The 6,479-nt window shown below is 49.4% G+C and overlaps 1 protein-coding gene across 4 annotated transcripts in view; it reads left to right on the top strand.

The window, feature by feature from the left end:
• The first annotated feature begins 2,214 nt into the window (after window positions 1-2,214).
• Window positions 2,215-6,479, top strand: part of PCDH11X (protocadherin 11 X-linked) — a 431,541-nt gene continuing 427,276 nt past the window's right edge. For all 4 annotated transcript variants that reach the window (XM_086386944.1, XM_086386943.1, XM_086386945.1 and 1 more), the window contains exon 1: window positions 2,215-2,774. The gene's annotated coding sequence lies outside the window, so the exon portion shown is untranslated. The remainder of the gene's footprint in view (window positions 2,775-6,479) is intronic.

The following is a 6,479-nucleotide window of genomic DNA, read 5'->3' as shown; positions in this document are numbered from 1 at the left end:
CAGATGATTTTCTGGGTTACTTAGTTGAACTAGGTCTGGAAGTAATGTCTCTAATCTACAGAGATCATTTTCTACTGTATGAGACACTTAAGACTAAATGTTGTGCTATATATATAGAAGAATCTAGATTCATTGTAAAGCAAGCATGTAGCTAAAGTTTAGATTTATACTCTAAATGAAAATCCAGAGTCTGCTACTCTTCAGCGCCATGATCTTGTGCAAATCTTCAGTTCTAGAAACTGTAAAATGTAAATAATTAATATTAACTTCATGAGTCTGCCGTGATAACTTTAAATACTTCATAATATTCACTGGACAGTTCTCTCCTCTTAACACATCAATTAATTTATGTCTAATGTAGATGTTATGAATGATTATTAATGCTCTGAGAGTGAGTGCCTCCATAGCATGGCTCTGCCACACTTTCCTGGATCAATCACTGATTTTATTTTCATTGACTTCCTGCCATCACCTATGACTGAGTCTCATGTAGCAGTGCAAATCCCAAGAATCAGAGCTGTAAACCATAACCATTTGACAACTTCTGATTTCAACTCCAAGACATCTCCTAGTTCCCAAGAAGAGGACAATGCATGTGCTGGATACCATGACTGATGGAAGCAGAGTTACATGAGGAGTAAAATGTAACAGTAAATACTTCCTGTATCCTCTTTTCATGCAGACTGCCCTGAACTGCGTTGCTATTATTCCTTCTGGTAGTGGCTGTAAATGTTTAAAAAAGAAAAGAAAAAGCAACAGAAAAACAAAAGGTTATGTGAGCATTATCTGAACTAGGGTTTTATCCTTTTAAAATATCAGGAATTGGAAAGAAAGCAGTTATGAAATGAGGGATATACTGGCGAAAGAAGTCAGAAAGATTTGCCCTTCAATAATAATAATAATAACTTTCCACGAATAAGCTATTAGATAAAATCAACTCATGATAATTGGAACAAATTATCCCCTTCTTGATGTTCTAGCCCTATGCAGATGTATTCCCCCTACGATTCAGTAGACAAAAGTAAAAATGAATACTGCGCTCTTGGTGCCGGAAAACATTATCTACTTTTCCTTCTTTTATTTTAGGAAAGAGAGCTTCCTCTTTCCCCCAAAAAGCAGAGCACTAGAAAGATAAGTTTTTTCTATTGGTTAAGCATGGAAAACGGATGCTAAAACCTAAACCTAAAATACTACATTTTTTTTTTTTTTCTGGGAAAAAAATTAAAGCATTCACCTGGTTCATTCTCCAGCCACTGGGTAAATTTAAGGACTTGTTCCTTGGAGTAAGAATCGGAGTAGACCAGCTGGGAAGGTTTTGGTTGGTGTTGCTATTTGCTTGTAATTCCATAACAGGGACGGGGGAATTAGCCCTGCTTCTAGACACCCACAACCGTTCCGAGTCACAAACCAGCCAGACTGCCCCTGATCTCTCTAGTAGTCTTGGAAGACCTGGCACCGCGATGCTCGCCCGGGCGTCACCGACTAGGCAGCCGGAGCGCGCTGGCAAGCACGTCTTGCGGCTGGGTTCCTCCCTCTCCTGTATCCTTTCCTACACCACGGAAAAGCGCTGTCCAAGCCCGCGATGCTGCCTGGTCCCCGGCAGAGAAGCGGCTGGACCCCACTAAAGCAGCCCAAAGCCCAAACCTGCTTAGGCTCACTCATACTTGCTCTCTGGGGTAGCCAAATGCTAGATTTCGCCCCTCACTCCTCTCTCCGCTACCCCCAGACGATCCGTCTGAAGGAAATCGAGGGACTAGACCCGGTTCACAGCAGAGTGTAATATATGCACAGACAGTCTCTCGGCTCCAACTGCAGCTTTGCCCCTACTTCCACTAGTCTGCCTTAAGTATCCTTTGTATGAGACAATGGTGCTGCTGGATGCTCGTTCTCTAGCGGGACTGAGGGCGGTCAGCGGGATCACGAGAAAAGCACACATAACAAGAAAAATAAAACTTCTGTAAGATAATGTGAATGAGTTCAACTTAAAGGGAAGCCAAAGAGAGCAGCGAGCGGAGGACCGAGCGGAGCGGAACGTGCCCTCGGTTTCGCTCAGCAAAGCTGGAAGCCGGAAAGCGGCGCGTTTTTCCCAGCAGCGGGTCCCGAACGCGAGGGTGCAGCCAGAACGCTTTCTGCCGCCTGCTTGGGGCGGCGAACAGTAACTTCCTAAGCTTACCTCCATCTCGCCCACGCCCTTCTTTCCCGGTTGCCCGTCAGCCAGGAGGGGCCTCCCCCGAAGCGGTGGGGGATGTGGGATGCAAGGAGTGGGGACCAGAGGTGGGTACCCAGCAGTTGGTGCTGCGCCATCCCCTCCCAGCAGGCGGCCAGGGCACTGGTTCGCTTCTCTCCCCACGCCCGCCTTCCACTCGCTCACCCCCCTTCCTTCCCCCTTCTCCCCCTCTATCGAGTCCCTCCCCCTCGCCATTGAAAAGGGCTGGCTCGGCCCTGGCTCCTTGCAGTCGGCGAACTGTCAGGGCAGGAGGAGCCGTGAGCTTGAGCTGCACGCAGCGACCCGCGCGGCAAAGCGGAAAGCCAGCTGAGAAAGAGTGCGTAGAGTGGCAGCGGCAACGGCGTCACAGACAGCCCGGGCAACCCCAGGCAATCCGGGGGGCCAATCAGCCTAAAAGGAAGGCTTTGAGACTCCAACTGCTCCGCGGACTGCGAGCTGTGGCGGCAGAGCCCCGCTACAGCAATCGCAGTCTCCGTGGAGCGAGCAGAAGCTTTTTTTTTTTTTTAACCTACCACCTCATTTCTACTCTAGTGGCGTGGACAACAAGGTAAGTATCCGGTCCCGGGGCCAGAACAGAGTGCGCCGTGTGAAGCGTGAGTCCCGCACTTAGTGAGTGGAGGTTCCGGCTGCCTGCTCTCAGGGTCTTTATTAGGACCACAGAGTGGTTTTAGAAACTCTTCCCGTGTCCTCCCTTCCCCCTTCCCCCATCTCTTCCCTGGATTTAAGAGCAAACCCCGGAGGTGAGTGCAGCTAGAATCTCTTTTTGGCATAGCCACCAGTCGGCTTGCCTTGGTTACTTTAAGAAAACACTTGTGTCAGAAAAGTGTCCGCACGTGAATTTGCCCGACATTGGCCGTGCAAAAATGTCTTTCGCTTCAGCTTCAGCGAAGCTGAGACAAACTCTCAAGATTAGAGCAGGGATTGAGAAAAGATCACACTCCAGATTCTCGGGTTAGCCAGGAGGAGCGGTCTGAACCGAGCGGCAAAGCCTGGAGCCCGCTCCGGACTTCTCGCGTGGTCTGGCACCGCTGCACTCCCATCTCTGGGGGCTCCAGGTCTGGATCCTTGCCAGGTTGGCCCTAGTCCTTGGGGACCCGACCCTTGGCTTAGAGAGGAAATCGCAGCGCGCCACGGAGCGCTCAGGGTCTCCCATGTAATTTCGCCTGCCCCTCGCCTCCCCGCCCTTCCTTCCCGCCCTACTTCTGGGGCCGTGCTCAGTCAGCACCTGCTGTATATGGAGATGGTAGGTGTGGAAAATTCTGCCTAGCTTTTTTTTTTTTTTTTTTAAAGAAACGTCTTACAGTCTCGTAGCCGAAAAACGCATCATTTTCTCATTAAAAAAAAAAAAAAAAAGAAAGACTTTTTCTAGGAGCTTAGTCAAACATAAAGGGACTGCTCTTTATCCAAAATAAATGACTTTTCAGCCCTTAGCCAAAACCCGCTTAGCTATCTCATAAATGAATGACGTTGACTAAGATAGGACCGAGAAACAGTTTATGTGTCCATAAAGGAATTAATTTTTAAAGCGCGTAGCCATAAAACAGTCCCGTTTCGCGAAAATGAATGCCTCTTAAGAGAGTCTTCAGAAAAGGTGACTTTTTAAAAAGGCATAGCCGCAAATGAGTCTTTTCTTCAGAGACTTAGAAGAGCGGAGCGGCAGTCTGCCCTTGATTGGAAACACGACTTGAAAGTGCACTCTTAGCCTCAAATTGACATCCTCCCCTTGCAAAAAATAAAGGGGGGAGGTGCCACTTTTGAAGAGTGTATAGCGCCAGCCACTTCCTTTCCTTCCCTAAGGAAAGACTTATAAAGCTCAACTGCAAATGGCCTCTTCCGCGCTTCACTGCTTTGGCCGCTTTTGGGTTGCGGGGCGCAGGAGTGCGCGTGTTGAATGCGTGTGCCCGCGCGTCTGAGGGCTTGTCTTGGAGTCTCCCAGCGGGGTACCTTTCTAAAAATGTTGGCTGGGGGCTGGGAATCGAAACTTGCGCCACTGCGGCACAAATGCACAAAGCAAAAGACTTGAGAGAAGAGAGGCGAGGACAAAAGAATAAATAAAATTGAATTGGGAGAACCAAACAAAAGCGAGTCCTTGAGTGGAAACATCTTCAGGTTGGGTTTAAACCTCACATAGGAACCGTTTCTGTGCGAAGGAGAGTGTGTGGAATAAAGTGTTTAAACGTGGGGATAGACGGTGAGGGGGACAGGAAATAATGGGAGGGGGCGATGGTGTTGGGAGAGCTGCTTTGGTGCTCTTAACGTTGCAATAAGGAAACAACCTGAGGAGCCTGCCGAGAATACTGAACAGTGAGCAAAACACCGGACAAGGTAGCCTCGCTTTACACTAAAGCGACTCCCTCCCGTCACTTAAAGGTTAAAACAGGTGTGACTTAAAAAAAAAAAAAAAAGATACTTGAGGGCACCTTCTTAACTTGGTGAACTTAGATAGAATTTCACTCTTAATCTTGTTTCAAACAATCAGAGCTGACCTTTCGCTGGGTAGGGGGGTGGGGTGGCATTTGAAAGCAAGTCGAAGTAATAGTAGTATTTGTACATGTTCCCCCCTTTCTTGCCTTTGTCTGGTTCATCAGAGGAAAGCGCGGACGATGTGCGGGCTGCTCTGACGAATGAACCCAAAGATGGACGCGCTAAGGTCTAAAGATATCTTCCTTCCTCCGCTAAATTAAGAATTGCCGTGCTCAGCTCACGCGGGCTGAATCTGGTCGCCACCGCGATGCGCCTGCTAAGCGGCGAGGGAGCGCCTACGCCAGCGAGGCCTGAGAACCTTGTTCTCCAGTCGCTTTGGCACGGGCAGCCCCTCCTTCTGGCAATGATGTCAGCCCCAGAACTGCTCAGCGGGCCGAGAGGAGGCTGAGCGAGCGGCCCAGCCCGGCGCCCTCCCTGTGCGCAGCCGCCCTCGCTTCTCTCGGCCTCCTTCCCGCGCACTAGCTCTCGGCCCCTCCTTCCGGCTCCCTGGCCGAGGCGCCGGGGGCGTGGGGTGGAGGGGTTACTGCAGCCTGGACCGGGGCAGGTTTTGAACCCCGGAGTCTAATACAGATTTAGGGTCTTTCTGCACTCCTTCCCTCCGTTTCCCTGTTCCCCACGACCCCCACCCAATAACCCCGCTCCTTTTCAGCTTACACCTTCACTATTCAACGTGAATCCACTTATTTAGCTTCGTTCTGGAGGGCAAGTTTTAAAGATGAAATAATAACAGTTACCAGCATTAAATTTCCACTGTCATCTGTCCTCCCCGGGTGATATGAAGACTGGCATCCTTAAAATCTTGTGGCTCTTTGCCTTCAACAGAGTAAGCCCCCTAGAAGGCGAAGAGGGTCTTATTCCCAGTGAAATGGTGCGGTGGGGAAGGAGGGCGATCGGAGGTGGGCTTGCACTGTGTGGAGGGTCCCCTTTCAGTGAAAGAAGGGACTGATGATTGGAAGTTGCGGAAAGGCTCTGAGGGCTGCTGCCGCAGGGGAGAGGCCACCGTCCTCTTTATTATAAGGCTGCGCAGTCACTTCCAGAGGCCGGAGCGCCAAATTGGGAACGTTCAGGAATGGGGTTTTACAAGACGGAAGCCCGCTGCGTCTTCCTTTCTGAGTTTGCTCTTCTCCTTTTACGGAGCAAACCCCTACTTCCCGGAATTGGAGGCTAATCAGTTTTCCCTGATTACGGACAATTCTTTCTTTAGCTCTGGGAGAAGGACCGCAGCGCGCCCTTGGAGAAGGCTGTACAGGGCAAGAAGGAGGGGCGGAGGCAGGGTGTGTGGAGGCATCTGGGCCTCGGAACTGAGCTTCCTTTCCAAGGAAATTACCATCAGAGGGGATCGCAATAAAAAGCTTACCTACTGACTGTATTTTGGTTTGGAGGTAGGTAGGGGATTTTGGGTAAAAGGGAGCAGAAGCAGAGAATTCTTCCGTTTTGTAAATCTAGGGTTTTGTATATCAGCAACAGCAGCAAAAAAGTTCCTATGCGTTTGCAATACAGGAATGGAAAGAAAACTCAGACCAAGCATAAAAGTGCATTCATTTTCTAGGGTTCCATAATTTGCTTAGGATTGAAAGGAGCCCCCCTTTAAAAAATAATCACCTGAATGCAATTCTGATGGATGTCCAAGCCGTGTTGGCTTTTGGCAGCTGGGAGTCCCGGCAGAAGGAATTGCAGTTTACACATTTCTTCTCCTGGTATTCAAAACTTCATTTTCTTTGCAAGATAGAAATTCCTGATAGAGAGCTTCCAGACTGCTGGTGGCAGG

This window comes from Bos grunniens, chromosome X, assembly GCF_055505025.1.
Source record: "Bos grunniens cultivar Pamir isolate PY7600 chromosome X, Bosgru_T2T1.0, whole genome shotgun sequence".
Taxonomy (NCBI): Eukaryota; Metazoa; Chordata; class Mammalia; order Artiodactyla; family Bovidae; genus Bos; species Bos grunniens.
The sequence above is the reverse complement of the archived record's forward strand: the minus strand, read 5'-3'. Positions and strand labels throughout refer to the sequence as shown.